This window comes from Ambystoma mexicanum, chromosome 1q (assembly GCF_040938575.1).
Source record: "Ambystoma mexicanum isolate Mex_15411 chromosome 1q, UKY_AmexF1_1, whole genome shotgun sequence".
NCBI classification, from domain to species: domain Eukaryota; kingdom Metazoa; phylum Chordata; class Amphibia; order Caudata; family Ambystomatidae; genus Ambystoma; species Ambystoma mexicanum.
In genome coordinates, this window is record NC_090922.1 from 105,105,452 (window position 1) to 105,124,915 (window position 19,464).

General features: G+C 46.2%; 1 protein-coding gene across 4 annotated transcripts in view; it reads left to right on the plus strand.

Annotated features, from left to right (window-relative positions):
- Window positions 1-19,464, plus strand: part of RNF166 (ring finger protein 166) — a 784,597-nt gene that overhangs the window by 535,752 nt on the left and 229,381 nt on the right. The gene's annotated exons all lie outside the window — the stretch shown is intronic.

The following is a 19,464-nucleotide window of genomic DNA, read 5'->3' on the forward strand; positions in this document are numbered from 1 at the left end:
CTAGAGGTCACACCTGTGAGCCCATCCACCAGCTGGGGCTGAGTTGGTGACAGAAGAATCCCCAGAAGAACCATCTTCTGATGTGTCAGAGGTGGAAGAGATTCAACCCTGTTTGGAAGATCTGGATCCAAGAGACCACCCTGCGCTGCATACTTGGCTTGCAGAAGGTGGACCCTCAATGACAGACTTTCACTAGGGGATAGCGAGAGGATCCCTCTCTAGAAGGTCTGCGTCAGCAGGCAGCTTCCCAGTGTGAATGGCAAGACCCTGGGAAGCATAGGCTATACTGGGAGGATGGACTCCGCTACAGTGAGCCTATGGAGTCTATTACAGGGGACCTCAGGAGACAGGTGGTACCCCAAGAATTGAGATCCAAATTCCTACATTTGGCACATGTGTATCACTTAAGTTTTAAGAGGAGCAAGCAGAGGATATTGTTGTTCTTTTACTGCCCCAAGATGGGTGCAGAAATTGAGAAACATTGTAGGAGTTGCCACATTTACCAGTTATCTGGGAAAAGTGGAGCCAAGAATGTGACACCGCAAGTGCCTCTCCCAGTTGTGGGAGTTTCTATTGAGAGGGTGGGGATTAATATTGTTGATCCCCTAGACCCCTCAACCTCTTCAGGCAACCGATTTAGGTTGGTTGTAGTGGACCATGCCACTAGCTACCCTGAAGCTATTCCAATGAGAACTGTTACTGCTCAGGCAGTGGCTAAGGTTCTACTTGGTATTTTTTCTAGAGTAAGATTTCCTAAGGAGGTTGTATCTGATGGGGCACATTTTATGTCCCGATGCATGCAAGCCATGTGGAAAACCTGTGGAGTCACCTACAAGTTCTCAACTGCCTCCTACCCTCAAACCAATGGGTTGGTAGAGAGGTTTAATAGAACAATGAAGAGCATAATTGGAGCTTTAGAAGAACCACTTAGAAAAAAGTAGGACCTTCTTCTGCCATGCTTTCTTTTTGCCTATAGAGAAGTTACTCAAGCTGGAGTGGGCTTTAGTCCCTTTGAGTTACTTAATGGTCATCCTATCATTGAGGGTCTGGAGAGCCATCCTTCCACAAGCCAGTAAGGATTACTGACGACATGCTAGGCCTCAGAAGATGGCACAGATGATGATCGGCATCTGAGAATTTGAAAATTGGTCAAGCATTGGCATGACCAGAATATTAACATGATGGAGTTTACTCCAGACCAACAAGTTCTCCTCATGGTTCCAGTAAGACAGAGGGTCTTACAGGACAAATGGACAGGACTCTTCAAAGTTGTGGGAAAACTTGGAGTGGTCAATTATTCGGTAGACTTGAGCAACCCCAAGGAGGCTCCTAGGATCATTCATAGCAACCGTCTGAAAGATTATTTTTCCAGACCAGAAATGGGAGTTTCGCTATTAGCTTCTGATCGAGAAGAAGAGGAGAGTGTACCTCTCCCAGATCTTCTAAGGGTTGGACACCTTTCAGATGGGTCAGTAGAATGGGTAAACCTCTACTAATCTGACAATGTGACAACAGCAGGTGTGCAAAGATTTGTTAACTCACTTTGCCCTTCTGTTCTCACTTACACCAGGTTTGACCCCTTGGGGCCAACATGACATAGACACTTGTGATAGTGTATCTGTTACAAGCAGGGGCTAAAGGATGTCAGATAATGTGAGGAATCACATAAAGGAAGAGGTCAACAAGATGCTTGACCTTGTGTGATTGAACATTCCACAAGTCCATGGGCTAGCCTAGTTGTGTTAGTACCAAAGGCAGGAACTAAGGAACTTAGATTCTGTGTGGACTATAGGGCATTAAATGCAGTTACAAAGATTGATGGCCATCCCTTGCCAAGGACAGATGAACTAGTGGATACGCTGGGTTCAGCAACGTTTCTCAGCACTTTTGACCTGACAAGTGGTTTTTGGCAGATTGCCATGACTGTCCAGTCCAAGGAGAAGACAACATTCTGAACCCCTGAAGGCTTGTACCATTTCAAGGTCATGCCCTTTGGCTTAAAGAATGCACCTGCCACATTCCAGAGAATGGTTACCATGTTCTGAATGGATTAGAGAACTTCTGTCTGGGATACTTGGATGTCATAGCAGTGTTCAGCCCTACCTGGGAAGAACATCTTGACCACCTGGGACATGTGTTGCAGGCCCTTCAACAGGCGACCATCAAATCAAGTAAATGCCAAGTTAGTCAGAGTAAAGTGATCTACCTTGGCCATGGGGTAGGATGAGGGGAGATTAAGCCCTTACCCAGCAAAGTACAGGCTGTACAAGACTGGGCCACTCCCAACTACTCAAACTCAAGTAAGAACCTTCTTAGGATTTACTGGTTACTACAGGAACGTCATTGAGAACTATGGGACCATAGCTTCTCCTCTGAATACGGTATCCTCTGCCAAGTACCCTAAAAAGGTCAAGTGGAATGAGGACTTTGAAAAAGCCTTTCAGGGGCTGTATGATGCCCTCTTTAAAGCTCCAGTGCTGAGAGCTTTAGATTATACTCGTGCCTTCTTAGTCCAGACTAATGCCCGGGAGGATAGCTCCGCGGCAACATGCTCGCCTTGGAAACAAGACGACACGAAGCATCACAGTTCGATCCCGGGTCCGCGCTTAAAATCCTCCGAGTGTTAAGCGTGTTATAAATACACAACTAAGTCATATTCCTGTAACAGGGCCTCGATGCCCCCAGGCTGTGTGAGCGCTTAAAAAATGCAACAAAAAAAAAATCCTTCCAACAAAGGGATAGGAGCAGTCTTGAGTTCATTTGATATCAAAGGCAGGGAGCACCCCATCTGCTTTATTAGTACAACATTAAAAGCTATGGAAACAAGGTGGGCAACAATTGAACGTGAATATTTTTCTATTGTGTGGGCGCTGAAGAAATTCAGACCATACCTCTATGGAACTTCTTTCAGGATTCAAACTGACCACCAACCCTTAAGGTGGCTGATGCAAGTGAAGGGAGAACCCCAAAATTGCTTAGGTGGTCCATAAGCCTATAAAGCTTTGACTTAACTATTTTTTTTAAAAACCTTTATTTTTTTTCTGACAGGCACGACACATAGTATGTTATTGAATTTAACAGTTACACAGTAAAGGCGACAACCTATTTTCCACAGCACACATGCAATTAGTTACATCAGTCTAATGAGTTTCGTGGGGAACCCTCTGAGCTACCCTCCCCATCATCTCTGAGGTAGGATCGAAGGGGAGCCCAAATGTCTTTTGGTCTATTGGTAGGTGTAACACTGTTGATGTATTGTTCTTCTGATTCCTGGACGTATATTAGGTTCTTCAGCCATTCTTTGTGGGTGGGGGCTTTCTTCGATTTCCATAGCTGCAGTATGTTTCTTTTGGCCACAGCACCTGCAATGGCCACCAGTCTGCGGATTTTAACTGATGCTTTCCCTATGTCCCCCAGAAGGTATTTGCGTGGGATGGCTGGGATGTCTAGACCAGTAATGTCACTTATGCTTTCTGCCACTTCCCCCCAAAAAGCTTTCTCAGGGGGACATTCCCAGTACATGTGTATCGAGTTTGCGTTGTGAGTATTGCATTTGGGGCATGTCGCCTGGAGGGTAGGGTTCAACTTGGAGATATGTTTTGGAGCCATGTGCAGATGGTTCAGCATTTTAAACTGGATTAGCCTAAAGTTGGAATTTATCGAGATGGTTTTGGTGTGTTGACAGCATTTGGCCCATTGGGCATCTTCTATGGCGCTACCTAGATCCCGTTCCCATTTTAGTTTTATATTATTCACGGATGGGGTATGTTTCTGAGCTGCACCATACAGTTTTGATGTAGATCCTGTGAAGCCCTCTTGTGACATGACTTCAGATATGAATTCATGAGTTGGGGGCATAGGGGAACGATGGCCATTTCTTCCTGCAAGCTGTTTTCATACGGTGGTACTGCAGCCTGGTGGTGAGGCCCGACCCCACTTTATCATGGACTATTGTAAGTGTTGCAAATTTACCATCTGGGTATGAATCCCTTATCTGCATTTCTTTGTCTGGGTCCCATTTGCGCTGTAAGGCCCTGTCAAACGTGGGTTCCAAATCTGGGTAATGCCACAAGGGGGTGAATGGCCAGTATGGGTCTTTGCAGCCTACCCTTGCGAATAATTCTGTCCAAGCACGCACCGATGAGTTCACCGGGTCCACCTCTGTGATGTTCACTTTATTTTTTACAAACGGCATCTCTTGGATATTAGCTGGGGCTACTGTAAATTTCTCCACCCGTACATGTGCGCGTTTTTCCGCGGTGTCCCCCCAGTATTTCGCAAAGTGTGCTTGTGCTGCATGGTAGTATATGTCATGGGGACAGGGCGATGGAAGTGTTGGACGCGATGGAAGCGCCATTAAGGCACCCTTCACGGCGCCCTGTGCAGCGGTCTAGCTGTTACGTCCTGGGCTCTTCATATTGAGGTTAGCCACGCCCCCTCCTTGCGTTGCAACTGTTTCCTGTTCTTCGCTACACTGGTGCCTTCGGTTCCCGTGCCCTCTGTGTAATAACCTCCCGTTTGGATTTCTCTCTTCCTTAGCGTCCTTGTTCTTTTTCAGCCTTTAGCGGTACTACTCTCGGAATCTTTTCTTTCTTTCTGTTTCCTTCCTCCGTTTCTCTACCTCCGCTCGACTTTGCACTTTCAGGTGACTCCGCCTCTTTTTCTCGGCATTTTCGGACTGCCTTTCCTCCGGCTCTGTTATTTTCAACTTGCCACGTTTACTGCTCCTTCGAGCCTCTGGCTTTTCCATTTACTTTCTCTCTCCGCAAACATTTGGTGAATTCATCCGTATTCTGCCTTTCCTTATTTTCGATACTTATGGTCTTTTTCTCCGGTGCTATTCATTAGCGTCTTGCTGTATCACGTCTGGTTTCACGGCTCTGTCTTGTAGTTTGTTTTGGCCTTCCTCCTGTGTTCCACTACGCCCTACCTGCTGTCGATCCTTATTGGGTGGATGAAGGAACTTGTCGGAGATCGAAGCTGGATCTGATACCTGGGACTTTCCGGATCCTCTGCTGCGGACCTTCTTGCCCTTGTTCTTTCGGGGCGCTTGCTCTAACGCACTTCAGTGACTGTTTCCTTCCCGGAACTGAAAGATCTTCCATCCAGCCCTGTACGCATTCAAACAATTCAGGGGTTTTTTCTGCCACTGGCTTTTTCCCCTCAACAGGCTGTGCAGGGAGTCCTCCGCATTGGTTGCTGTTTGTCTCCCTACACAACCACTGTGGCGAGTTCCCGGAACAGACCGTATCTCTTCTCTAAAAAAAAGACTCCGGACCGGACGACGCTATCTGCTGAGGCTGAAATATCTTCCTGCGAATCAGACACCGAATCACAGGTGAGCCCCACTATTGACAGATTGCAACGCCCAGTAATGGCCTCAGCAGAGCAGGTCCAGGAGCTGATAAATGCAGTACAGAGCCTCTCCCTGGAGATGCAGGGAGTGAAGACGGAAAATGCAATACTCCGACAAATGGTGACCACTAGAGACGCCCATCTGTCCGACCTACCGCCTTTTTCTCTTGCAGTTGGGAAATTTGATGGAGCACCCAAGAAGGTTAAAGAGTTTTTGGATGCCTGCCTGGTTTACTTTACTTTCCGGCCCACTACATATGCCTCAGACCGCACTCGAGTGGGATTTCTCATATCAAACATGATTGGGAATGCCCTAGCTTGGGCTACTCCGTTGGTCACGTCCAACAATCCGGTCCTACAAGATTATAACGCCTTCACTAACTTGTTACGACAGTCTTTTGAACGCCAGGAGATCGGCTTCTTGGCGGGTGAAGCAATGTTTGATATCAAGCAAGGATCTACGGACCTAATGTCCTATATCTCAGCATTTAAGAGACTGGCTGCTGAAGTGGGTTGGCCCGAGACCGTGCAACATACTGCATTCAGAAGAGGTCTACATGAAGATCTAAAAGACGAGTTGGCAAGGGTTCCTAGACCGGCTACGCTAACTGAATTATTCTCTCTGGTTCTTCAAATCGACTATCGTATCATGGAACGGAAGACAGAAAGAAGAAAGGGTCGACCTCAGATAACCCCAGTTCCTGGAAACCCATCCTCGACACCTCAACCATCCCACCGGGGAGGGGAAGAACCAATGCAAATCAGCACAGCCAGGGGTCCCCTTTCCTCCATGGAAAGAAACAGAAGAAAAGAAAGAGGCCTTTGCATGTATTGTGCATCTGACGCTCACTTCCTTAGGGACTGCCCAGAAGTACCCCCACGGCGTCGGGGAAACGACAGACCCCGGGTTTAGAAGGAGCCGCTTACCGGGGTGTAGTGGAAGGCTCACCTTGTGCTCAAACTTCAGGAGAAGATCCACATCTTATGGTTTTACAACTCACTCTGCAGTGGAAAGATCAGCCTGAGAAAACAGCCCTAGCCCTCATTGACAGCGGAGCAGCTGGCAATTTCCTCGACGTAAACTGGGCCACACAAGAAGGCATCTGCCTAGTGAATAAAGAGGAGAAACAAAAGGTGGAAGGAGTAGACGGACGCCCCTTGAGTTCGGGACCTATTGTGCAAGCAGCGACCAACATCCAAGTATGTATTTCTCATCACAAGGAAATCCTCGAATTCGATGTCATAAGAGCAGCACATTTTCCTGTAATTCTTGGGATCCCTTGGCTACGTCGACACAATCCAACGATAAACTGGTCCCTCAACACCATAAGATTTGATTCGGAGTTTTGTGTCCATCATTGTTGTCTCCATAATCAAACAGAAAGAGTTGCTGTCTCGTGTCCCTCGGTGATTTCTGACACTCTTCAGGTCCATCATATCCATTCAGTATTTCAGGAGTATGCTGATGTATTTGAAGATCGACTACCTAAGGATCTACCCCCACATCGTCCGGAAGACTGTGTTATTGACCTGATTCCGGAGACTTCGGTCCCTTTTGGGCGCATGTTCTCCTTGACCTTACCCGAAAAGCAAGCTTTAAGGATCTATTTAGATCAAAACCTACAAAACGGATTGATCCGGCCTTCTAAATCTCCAGCTGGAGCTTCTTTGTTTTTCATTGCCAAGAAGGATACTAGTGAGCTGCGCCCCTGCATCGATTATAGAGGACTAAACAAGATCACTGTGAGAGATCGCTACCCAATGCCTTTGATCAAGGACATACTGGAAGCAGTCGAAGGGGCACGCCTGTTTAGTAAACTTGACCTAAGAGGTGCCTATCACCTCTTAAGGGTAAAGAAAGGGGACGAATGGAAGACGGCTTTCCGTACACCTTTTGGACTGTTTGAATACAGAGTTATGCCGTTTGGTCTAGTCAATGCCCCGGCAGCCTTCCAGAGGTTTATGGACCATCTATTTGGTGACTTATTATTTGTTTCAGTTATTGTCTACTTGGACGACATTTTAGTTTTCTCTCGCCATCCTCATCAACATCAGGAACATCTTGCCGAGGTTCTGAGGAGACTGAGGCGCCATCAACTCTTTGCTAAACCCGAAAAATGTCTTATTGCTGTGCCTTCCGTACCCTACTTAGGATTTGTCCTATCTGAACAAGGCATCGAAATGGATCAGAAGAAGGTCACGGCTATTCTCGAATGGCCCTCTCCTTCCACTGTAAAAGAGGTACAAGCCTTCTTGGGTCTCTCCAACTTCTATAGAAGGTTCATTCTCAACTTCTCTGAACAAGTACTCCCCATCACTACTCTTCTAAAAAAGAACGTTCCCTTCAGTTGGAATCACACTGCGGAACAAGCGTTTCAAGGATTAAAGAAAGCCTTTTGTTCCGCCCCCATACTAAAACAACCTGATCAAAGAATACCCTTCATTGTTGAAACGGACGCTTCAGCGGGAGCCTGGGGGCAGTACTCAAACAAGAGTTCAACAGGGTTGAACACCCTATTGCCTACCTCTCGCGCACACTAAACCCCAGTGAGTACAATTACTCAGTAATTGAAAAGGAGCTGTTGGCCATTAAAAAGGCATGCTCGGAATGGAGACATCTACTTCAAGGGTCAAGACACCCATTTGAAATTCGTACAGACCATAGCAATCTTAAGGTGTTACAACAAATGGAGTGCAGGAACTCCAGACAAGCCCGATGGGCTTATTTCTTTGCTCAATATGATTTTTACATTACCTACCTTCCAGGTAGCAAGAACATATTGGCAGACTGCTTATCCAGGAGTCCTTCTTCTTTTGCCAGTCCACCTTTTAAGGGAGAAGATATGTTCCCAGAAGTCCGATTTGTTCATTCACTTTCCAAGTTTCTTCAGAAAGTAAAAGAAGCCTCGATAGAGGCTCTCAAGCCTCTTCCCAAATGTGTAAAGAACAAACTAACCAAGAAAGAAGAAATGTGGTTCCATCAAGGAAGACTCTTTGTACCTGTTGCCGGACTACAAGAACGAGTCCTTCATTGGGGTCACCATTCTCGGATCGCAGGGCACAAGGGCTTCGCTGCCACATCTGACCTTATCCGACGGATGTTTTGGTGGCCGTCCATGCTTTCCGACATCAAACAATTTGTTAGTTCTTGTCCTATCTGTGCCAGAAGTAAGACAATCCCTTCTAAACCGGCAGGGCTACTGTTACAACCCAGACTTCCAACTACTCCGTGGGCACATGTCTCCACGGATTTTGTGACTGATCTTCCGTTATCACAAGGATGCACTGCAATCATGGTTACGGTCGACAGTTTCAGCAAGATGGGTCATTTCACCCCTCTGAAAGGAATACCTTCGGCTCCGGAGATGGCACAGGTGTTTCTCAGAGACGTGATTAGACTCCATGGTATTCCAACTACCATCCTATCTGACCGAGGCTCACAATTCACTTCAACATTCTGGAAGACGTTATGTGGCCTGCTAGGGATTGAAAGAGCTCTCACCTCTGGATACCATCCCCAGTCAAATGGACAGACAGAGCGGCTCAATGCCACCATGGAGCAGTATCTCCGTTGCTTTGTCAATAATCAACAAGACGACTGGGTGTCACTCCTACCCTTAGCCGAATTCTCTTATAATAATACAGTACACTCAGCCATCAAGATGTCACCCTTCTTCTGCACATATGGGCAACACCCCCGATCCTTTCCGCTGGATAAGATCCAACCTTCAAACCTGCCAACAGTGGATTCCCTATTAGAAAACATACACAAGACCCAACAGATGGCTGTTAGTAATCTGCAAGAAAGTCGAGCCCGATATAAACATCAGGCAGACCTACACCGCACCCAAGATCCTAACTGGCAAGTCGGAGATAAGGTCTGGCTCTCTACCAAGTACCTACCCAGATGGACTCATCCATCAAAATTGGCCCCCAAATATCTAGGTCCATATTCAATCACTGCTCGGATTAATCCAGTGGCTTTTCGACTAAAACTTCCTCATCAACTCAGCCGAATCCACCCAGTGTTTCACTCTTCTTTGTTGAAGTCATTTATCCCTGATCTTCACCACCGGAAAAGAAGATTCCAGATAAAGAGCCGGGAACCTGACCCAGAAGTCTATGAAGTAGACAAGATCCTGGACTCCAGATATTACAGAGGCAGACTTCAGTACTTGATCCGGTGGAAAGGATATTCTCAGGCTGAAGATTCCTGGGAACCTGTGACAGGTATTTCAGCTCCCAGATGTGTAAGGCAGTTTCATGCCCTTCATCCCGGTAAACCCGGGGTAGGTACCCCTAGAAGGGGGCATACTGTCATGGGGACAGGGCGATGGAAGTGTTGGACGCGATGGAAGCGCCATTAAGGCACCCTTCACGGCGCCCTGTGCAGCGGTCTAGCTGTTACGTCCTGGGCTCTTCATATTGAGGTTAGCCACGCCCCCTCCTTGCGTTGCAACTGTTTCCTGTTCTTCGCTACACTGGTGCCTTCGGTTCCCGTGCCCTCTGTGTAATAACCTCCCGTTTGGATTTCTCTCTTCCTTAGCGTCCTTGTTCTTTTTCAGCCTTTAGCGGTACTACTCTCGGAATCTTTTCTTTCTTTCTGTTTCCTTCCTCCGTTTCTCTACCTCCGCTCGACTTTGCACTTTCAGGTGACTCCGCCTCTTTTTCTCGGCATTTTCGGACTGCCTTTCCTCCGGCTCTGTTATTTTCAACTTGCCACGTTTACTGCTCCTTCGAGCCTCTGGCTTTTCCATTTACTTTCTCTCTCCGCAAACATTTGGTGAATTCATCCGTATTCTGCCTTTCCTTATTTTCGATACTTATGGTCTTTTTCTCCGGTGCTATTCATTAGCGTCTTGCTGTATCACGTCTGGTTTCACGGCTCTGTCTTGTAGTTTGTTTTGGCCTTCCTCCTGTGTTCCACTACGCCCTACCTGCTGTCGATCCTTATTGGGTGGATGAAGGAACTTGTCGGAGATCGAAGCTGGATCTGATACCTGGGACTTTCCGGATCCTCTGCTGCGGACCTTCTTGCCCTTGTTCTTTCGGGGCGCTTGCTCTAACGCACTTCAGTGACTGTTTCCTTCCCGGAACTGAAAGATCTTCCATCCAGCCCTGTACGCATTCAAACAATTCAGGGGTTTTTTCTGCCACTGGCTTTTTCCCCTCAACAGGCTGTGCAGGGAGTCCTCCGCATTGGTTGCTGTTTGTCTCCCTACACAACCACTGTGGCGAGTTCCCGGAACAGACCGTATCTCTTCTCTAAAAAAAAGACTCCGGACCGGACGACGCTATCTGCTGAGGCTGAAATATCTTCCTGCGAATCAGACACCGAATCACAGGTGAGCCCCACTATTGACAGTATAGCACAAAATCAGGGGCTGCCAATCCGCCTGTTTCATATCTTTCACACATTTTGGGCCAACTTAGTCGAACCTGCTTTCCTCCCCATACAAAGTTTGTTGCTAGTCTTTGCAATCTCTGAAAGAAGTCTCTGCCGGGCCATATGGGTATACCACAAAACATATATAACAACTTGGGTACCACCACCATTTTAAGCAGCGCCACCCGCCCATACATGGATATTGGGAGTTTCCCCCATAGAGCTAGTTTGTGTTCTAGGAGTTGTAGATAGGGTTCGTAATTGTTTGTGTATAGTGTCTGCCTGTCGGTGGCCATTAATATTCCCAGGTATCGTGCACTTACGGGGGACCATTTGAAATCTGCGGTGGCACGTGATTGTACTGTGGCCATCGTCAGTGGGATTATTTCTGACTTGGATTAGTTAATTTTATATCCAGAGTACATGGAGAAGGTGTTAATTTCCTGCATTATCGGGGGTAAATGGGTTTCTGGGCTGCGTACATACAACATTCTGTCATCTGCTTATAGTGAAAGGAGCTGGGGAGGCCCCCTGATGCGAATGCCCCAACACAAGTGTTTGTGTCTAACCTTGGCAGCCATGCCCTCTATCGTGAGTGCGAAAATGAGAGGGGACAGGGGGCAACCTTGTCGGGTGCCTCATTCTAGCTGAAAGGGTGATGACAGAGTGTTGTTAGTCCTTACTATTGCTACCGGTTTCGTATATAGCAGATGGATATACCCAATAAATACAGGTCCAAACCCCAGCTTACGCAGCATTGCAAACATATAGTTCCATGAAACGGAGTCAAACGCTTTTTCAGCGTCAAGGGTGATTGCTGCCACCTTAGCGTTTGGGTCCATTTGTGATGTGATTGCGAAAAACCTTCTTAGGGTCAGTGCCGTTGACCTGGCAGGGATAAATCCCGTTTGGTCAGTATGAATTAGTTTATTCATGTGCGGGAGCAGCCGATTTGCCATTGCTTTGGCATAGATTTTGGCATCCGAGTTGATCAATGACAGTGGGCGGTAAAACGCAGGGTCCTGGGGAGGTTTGTGTGGTTTTAACAGGACTGTTATTATCGCTTCTCTCATGGTGCTCGGTAGCTCACCCCTATCGAGCGCCTCTTCCCAGACTTCCAGCAGTTTTGGAGCCGTCTCAGCTTTGTATGTTGTAGAAGTCTAGCGGGATACCGTCTGATCCGGGGGTTTTACCTGCATGTAGGTCTTTTATCGCTTGTTCGATTTCCTCGATTGACAATGGGAGTTCCAGCAGTGCCCTTTCGGTTTCCCCCAGTTGAGGCACAGGAAAGGACTCCATGTAGGTTTGTAGTTCCCTAAGGGTCACTGTGTCCGCGTTGGTGTAGAGTTTAACATTGAATAGCTTAAACGCTTCATTAATTGCCTTTCGAGTCGTTTGCACTGTCCCATCGGGGTCGTTGATGCTTGTGATGTATCTAGATCCTTGCTCTGCCCTAATTAAATTTGCCATTGCCTTACTCGCCTTGTTGCCCTCTCAGTATTTTCTCGCCCTCATTGGTTGGATTATATATCTTTTTCAGCCAGGGCCCGAAATATTTCCAATAGTACTTGTATCTTTTGCAGGTGTGTCTTCTCTTCGGCCTCGGGTTGTTGGGTCTCAAGGTCTCTAAGTTCCATTTCAGTTTGGCTTAAGTCCCTTCTGATGTCTCTCAGAGCCCCACATGCTGTCCCCATCAATTGGCCTCTCAGCCATATTTTGAAAGTTTCCCAGATTAAGTTCTGGGTCGGCACTGTTCCTGAATTTCGTTCAAAGAAATCATCTATTTCAGTCCTTAGTGATTCAAGTACTGCATCAGTAGGTCAGGAGGCATGTGCCATGTACGAGTAGTACGCTCCATATCTTTCAGGGTCCGCTTTAGGAGAACTGGGGAGTGATCCGACAGTGTAAGTGGGTGGATTGTGCACTCTTCTGTTTCCACAACCCATCCAGGGAACATAGCCAATAGTCTATGCGGGAGCTGGACCCATGCACCCGAGTAAAATGTGTATTCCCTGTTGCGTGAATGTAGGTAGGGTCAGCATAGCTTGCTTCAGCACCAGTGCTGCTCTAGTGTTTTGTTTGCAGCCTTCTGTTGAGCGGTCAAGCTCTGGGTCTAGTATTACGTTGAGGTCGCCCCCCCATATTACCATTGCTGTCCCCAGAGTTGATATGAGTTCAACCAGGCATAGGTAGAATTCTGGGCAGTCTACATTGGGGCCATATGTATTAACCAAAATTACTTCCCTATTGTATAGTTGCCCCTAGAGGATTACATAGCGACCATCCTCATCTGCCAGGGATTTGGACATCTGAAAATTGACCTGCTTGTGCACCACTGTGAGCACCCCCCTAGCCATAGAGGAATAGTTTGTAGCTATTTTTATGGGGCCCCAATTCCATGCAAATGTTCCGGTGACTTTCTTTGTGGTGTGCGTCTCTTGCAGTAATAGACTTCTATCTTGTGGCGACTAGCATATGCCAGTATTTTCCGAGCTTTTATCCGGTGTGCCAGACCCTGTATGTTTCAGGTAAGCAGTTTAATGTCGTGCATCTTAGTTATTTTGTCGCAGGTGTGCTGTGTCGCTTCGTCCATCACCTCTTCATTCATGTCGTTTCCGTCAGTGTTTTCTTGTATGTAGTTTACTTCTCCTCTCCCGGTAAGCATAGGTCTGGTTTCGGCTGGTCTATTATGATGCTTATTTCCATACAATGGCTCTTCCCTTTCAATTAGTGGGCAACTGGCCCAACACCCTCTCCACCCCCCACCCTCGCCATCCCCCCAACTGGACAGTGTAGAACCCCTGTGAACTTTCAACTGTTGAACATGTATGCAGCGCTGTGCGGTTATTCTGTCCTGTTTCACGTGCCAACTAGTCCGCCCGTTGGGCCGCCACATCCGTTAGCTTGTGTATCCAGAAGTTCTGGGTGATGTAGGTATTGACATGCTTTTGGCATGTCTTTATGTACTTGCTCCGGGTAGTGGGTTCTTGTCTTTCGATGGTTGCGGGATATTGCGTTCGATGTACCCCATAGCTTCTTCAGGAGATTCAAAGAATTGTGTTTTCCCAGCGTATTGCAGGCGTAATTTAGCGGGAAACAAAATTGCGTAGGAGATGGACCTTGCTCGGAGTGCTCTTTTGGCCTGGTCGAAGTTGCGCCGGGCCGTTTGTACTCCGTTTGAAAAGTCTGGGTATATGTGTACTCTGGTGGAGTCGTATGTAAGGGTACCTTTCTCACGTGACAATCGTGGGATCAGGTCTCTGTCCCGGTAGTTAAGGATACAGCGATAACTGTGCGTGGTGGGGCACCAGGTTTAGGTGGGGCTGCCAGTGCACGATGGGCCCTCTCAATTAAGAATTGTTGAGACAGCTGCGTTTCACGGAGTACTGTTTGGATTACTTCTTCTAGATATACTTCCATCGCCACATTGATTTGTTTTTCTGCCAGCCCAACCACCCTAATGTTGTTGCGCCGGGACCTAGTTTCCAAGTCCTCACACTTCATTTGGACCTGTTTCAGGTCTTTCTTGATGGTTTCCATGTTTTTGCCCTGGGTTGTGAGAGTGTCTTCAACAGTGCTTATCCTGTTTTCATTCTCCAGCACCCGGGCGTTCACCTTTTGGAGGTCTGCCTTAATGGATGATATGGTGCACACTGTCGTCTAGTTTGGTGTTTACTACAGCAAATCCTGCCTGTAACGCCACCATGTATGGGTCTGGCAGTGAGTCTGGCAAGGTTTTGGGTTCAGGTGTGCCGGATCGTGAAATCTCTTCATTTGTGTCATCCATTGCGGCGTTCGTAAATGCATTCATGGGCCCCTTTTTATTTGTCTTATTGCCTCTGGGCATATTGGTTGAGGGCAGATCGTAGCTGTGGGCAATCGCCTCTGGGCTGGGTTTATTTATGATATTGATATGTTTTGTGTAGAATGGCTCCACAGCTTATCCTCTGTCATAGTCCTGGGTTCCCCAGCCCCAAGTTAAGAGCCACTTATCATATGCTCCCCTCCAGCTGAGTTCCTTGCATTCAGGCAGGGCCTTTTAGTATACGTTGCGCCCAGACACAACGGGGTATTCACTTGCACTGTGGGGTATTCACTGCTATGGGCCGTGGGTCGGCACCAGGAGGGGGCACAGGTGTCTCTCCGCTCCGTGTCTCTCCTTGATCGCCCCGCACACGTGCGGTACCATTATTAAAATTGTGCAGGCGGCCCCCCTCTGCGGTAATGCGTGTGTTTATTTATGTTTGTTCTTTCCCCCTTGCCACCAGCACCCAACGTACAATCAATGGGCGGAGGGGGCGCACCCTCGACCCGGACGGCCCGCCACTAGCAACACAGCGCACACGGCGGCCTCGGGGGAGGGGGATGCCCACACTCCAACTTACTTGCGGCAGCTCCGGTGCTTGTGCCTGAGTGTCCTGCAGCGCTTGGCTTGCAGCGTGCTGGGGGGCTCACTCTTCGGCGCCGCGGTCCTGCTCCGCTCCGATGGTTTCACTGCTCTGGGCACAGCAACTTCCCGCGTATGCTGGAGGGCTGGGTGTTGCGACTGGGTGTGGGGAGGGGAAGCGGTCCACACCAACGTTTCTTCCCGCGCGGACCCGGTGTCTCTGTAGCTCGGTTTTTCTACGTCTTCACTGGTTGCTGGTTCTTTATGGGGGTACCTTCTGGTGCACACTCGCTTCCGCCTTATTTTTCTTCGCAGCACTTTAATATTAGCACTCTGGTTACTGAGGATTTGTAGCAGGATTTTTTATACACGGCGCAGCTACACAGCTAGGCGGCCATTTTCATTGGCGTCCTACAGCGCCCCCCCTTTGACTTCACTATTGAGCACGGGTCAGGTACCCAACATAAGAATGCTGATGGTCTCTCCTGAAAGTATGACCAACTGGATTAAGAGAGCTATCTAATAGTGGATTAGATCCTCCTGTCCCTAGTCTAGAGGGTGTGGGGGTGGGGGGGATTCAAACATTTGGGAGATTGTTTTTAATTATTGTTATGGTTGACAAAGAAAAATCAACCTTTCAATATACACAAGATTAGATTAAGATTATCAGTAAATATAAGTGACAATCAGTAATAATGATAAAAAAATAAAGGAAAAAAGGAATCTAAAAATAGAATTCATTTCAGTACATAAGAGTATATGAAATAAAAATACAGAATGAACATTTCATGATCAGTTGGAAAGCCTACTCTTTAAAAGGACATACATTGTCATCAAAGGGTTTAATAAAATGTGGGACATATTTGACAATAGAATTGGCTTAAAACCTATGTTCAAGTTCGGTCTCACCAGGTAGAAGAGTCAGAAGCCAATAAACATGTTCTGTACAAAATACAAAGTTTCCAAACATAAGATATGCTTAGTGAGAGCAAGCCCAATTCATGCCTCCCTATGCGCATGTGTTGACTCCCAGGCAGAGATAATACTTGTTCCAAAACAAACCCTCCAATCGCAACCCAAATAGTTCTGTCCTCCAGGCTCTGGTTTCAGCACCATAAATGATTATTGGTACTATCTTCTGATTATAAAACTTAAGTAATGGTTCAACTGAGTATTTACCATATTTCGAATGAATAATACGTGCATGAGCATCAGCTGTCTGCACTTTTCTCCTCAGCTCAAGAAAATAGGGTAGGTCAGAGATGTGGTTGTTGGTATTTATACCTAGATAGCGATATTCATTGCCCACTTCTAAACGCGTACCATGTAGGAGCATTTATTAATTAGGCGCTTGGGTGCACAAATTAGGATTTACATTTTTTTAGGTAATTGTAAATTGGATCAAGACGGCATAATTCCCCAATGCAGTAAGATTTTGCAAGCCCTTTGGGTTCTTAGATAGGACGAAATCATCTGCATACAGTAGTCAAGGCACAACTCGCTGACCAAGCGTTGGAGAATCAGAAGTGACTTTGGCAAAATGGTGTCTCATATAGGATATAAAAAAGTTGAACAAGGCGGAAGCAAAGATACAGCCTTGTTTAAAGCCTCTAGAGGTAGGAAAAGGGGCCAAAAGTCTACCGTCTAGAAGAATTTGGATTGTTGTATCCAAGTGTAGTTGCAAAACAAGAGCCTGGTTATGAGCTGGACAAGCTGCATTTGGACAGTTTGATTCTTAATAAATCTCTAGAAACAGAATCAAAAGTGGTCTTAAAATCGATGAAGGGCATATAAACAGGCTGCTTCACCTGTTGTTCATGCATTTTTATTGCATTGATGGTTAATAAGTTAACCGCTGTACCTAGTCCCGGAATAAAACCTGCCTGAAAGGTGTCATGTTAATGGTGGGAGGACATCCAATGATTAAGATCTCTTAAGATTAATCGCGAAAAAAAGTTTTCCTGGTGCATCTAATAATGTGATGGGGCGGTAGTTCTATGGTAATTGACAATCACCTTTTTTGAAGATCGGAGCAATGATTGATTTATTCCATGAGGTTGGGATTTGTTGTCTCACAATATGGGTGAAAATACTAAAGTGAATTGTTGCCCACGCGTCGAGATAAGATTTCAACATGGCATTAGAGAGCCTGTCTGGCGCGGCTGCTCTAGAAGAGCTTAGTTTTGAGATATACTAGGTAATGTCTTCTAAACTGAAGCCGATGGTAGTGTCATTTAAAGATGTTTTCACTAGTTTGTTGGCCATGTTGGCCATGGGCATACAAGACGCGGCTGGCACTGCATTGATTTGCATGGGAACTTGGGTGATATGATCCGCTTTATTTAATAGGCCCCAAATTAAGGCTACATTTTTGGAAGCTAATTTGTTCAGCATCCTTGCGCATGATCAAAGCTTTGTGATTTGATCCAATTTTTATAATTTTGTTTTTACTCCAGTTTGTATATTGTGTTTTTTACTTTTCTCAGTCTCACCCTTGAGAGTCTTATTACAAGGGGCAGGCTAGCAAGAGTTCTTATGCACAGGCGAATGCAATTTTTCTTTCGTGTAGCTCGTGATCATATACATGTTTGTCTATGAATCACTTTGGAGAAAGCAGACGGTTGTAAAATATTTGTAAGGCAGCTACATAAAGTCCATCAGAATGTATGGTTGTGGATTTACTGTACCTTGTTGGTCCAGTATAAGTGTGTTTAAGTGCCTCATTGAAACTGGGGACTATCTGAATCGGTTTCTGCCCCCCGAAAGTGTAAGGGCAGATCTGTAGAATTGCGATTGGTGAAGAGGAAGGGTCCAGGTCCAGGTTAGTGACAGACGTTCATGATCACTATGTTTTTGAGGTTTGATTTGAAAATGGTCAATAATTGAAATTGAAACATATCTTGATCTGTATAGATGTAGTGAGTGATTGCTGTCTGATCTCTTTTCCACATGTTCTGAGTGGGAATATCACCCTTTATCGCTCGATTGAGCATAATTAATTCTCTCCTCCATTAACGAGGACCAGTGCTGCACAAGAGATTCATTGTGAGGGGTGTTTTTAGTCAAACAGTGGATGCTGAGATCGCTAGCTAAGATTACATGTTTTATTGAACATTCATCAGTGATCAGATCTAATACATACTCCAAATCTTGTAGAAATATATCTGCATCTATGCTATAATGGTTCCAATATATGTTGATGAGGGCTAACAGTTCAGATGGGGTGTTGATTTTGACTAATTGAGTAAACCTATTCAGAGGTGCCCATGATTCTAGCTGAAGGTCTGAGGCAGTTTTCACTGCAACCAGTAGACCAGCCTTGGGTCTTCCTCTAGTTGACGCCTTGGCAGGCAATATCGTAGCTGCATAGTTGTCCGAAGCTTGGGGTCTCAGTTAGCCAGATTTCCTGAAGGGCAATGCTGTTGTAGGTAATCAACTGAATGGAAGTAGTGGATAAAAAGTGTTTGAAACCCCTGGTGTTCCAACTGGCAAATTTACAAATATGAGCTTTGCAAGTCTTGAGTTGCTAATTATAACTCAACTGACACAGTTTTAGGGAACAATTTGATTTGTTTGCAGTTTCTAACTGTTGAAGAGTCTCAAACGCTCCTTGAGCACAAGTTACTTTTAAAGGCAGAGAAAGTAAGTAATTATTATTCATGAGGACAGTATAACTTGGTAATCGGGGCATCCTGAGTTTAGTCAGGGATTGTTCCTGAATGAGATTAAAGCCTAGTTGAAATAATTGAGCGCCACCTTGCCATATAGTGTTGAGCACTATGCCCAATTGAATCCAGAGTCTTGCAAGTGCCAAATCATTGTCATGCAGGAGTTCTACTTGCGCTATATCTGATGAGCAGAGATCTTATAGTATTTGAACATCACTAAAGATGTTCAATATACTAGTTCTGTTTAAATCATAAATTGGGAAAGCGCAACCTCTGCACAGAAGAATTAAGTGATGATAGCATATGGTGGCGTGTTGGATTTCTTTATGATTAAGTGCCATTACCTGTTGAAGAGGACTGAGACCGCAATACAGAATTAGTAAACGGTATAAGAGCTCCTGGATGAGCTGGCAAGGCATGCTTCTGGTCAGATTTCTGCAAGCTGCAAGTGCTCAAGGCTGATTTAGGATGCCTAGTCCGTGTTTGCGGCAATGCTGCAAATAGGGCAACTGATTTGGCAATGTTTGTCGTGCTTTTGCTCCAACGTTAGAAAATTCTTATTCCGAGAGTTCATGGATCATGTCTAATGGGACAGATGTGAGGGCTGAACGTGAGCACAACAAGGACCTGGGAGCCTTTTTGTCAAGACATTCTACTTCTTGCAATAG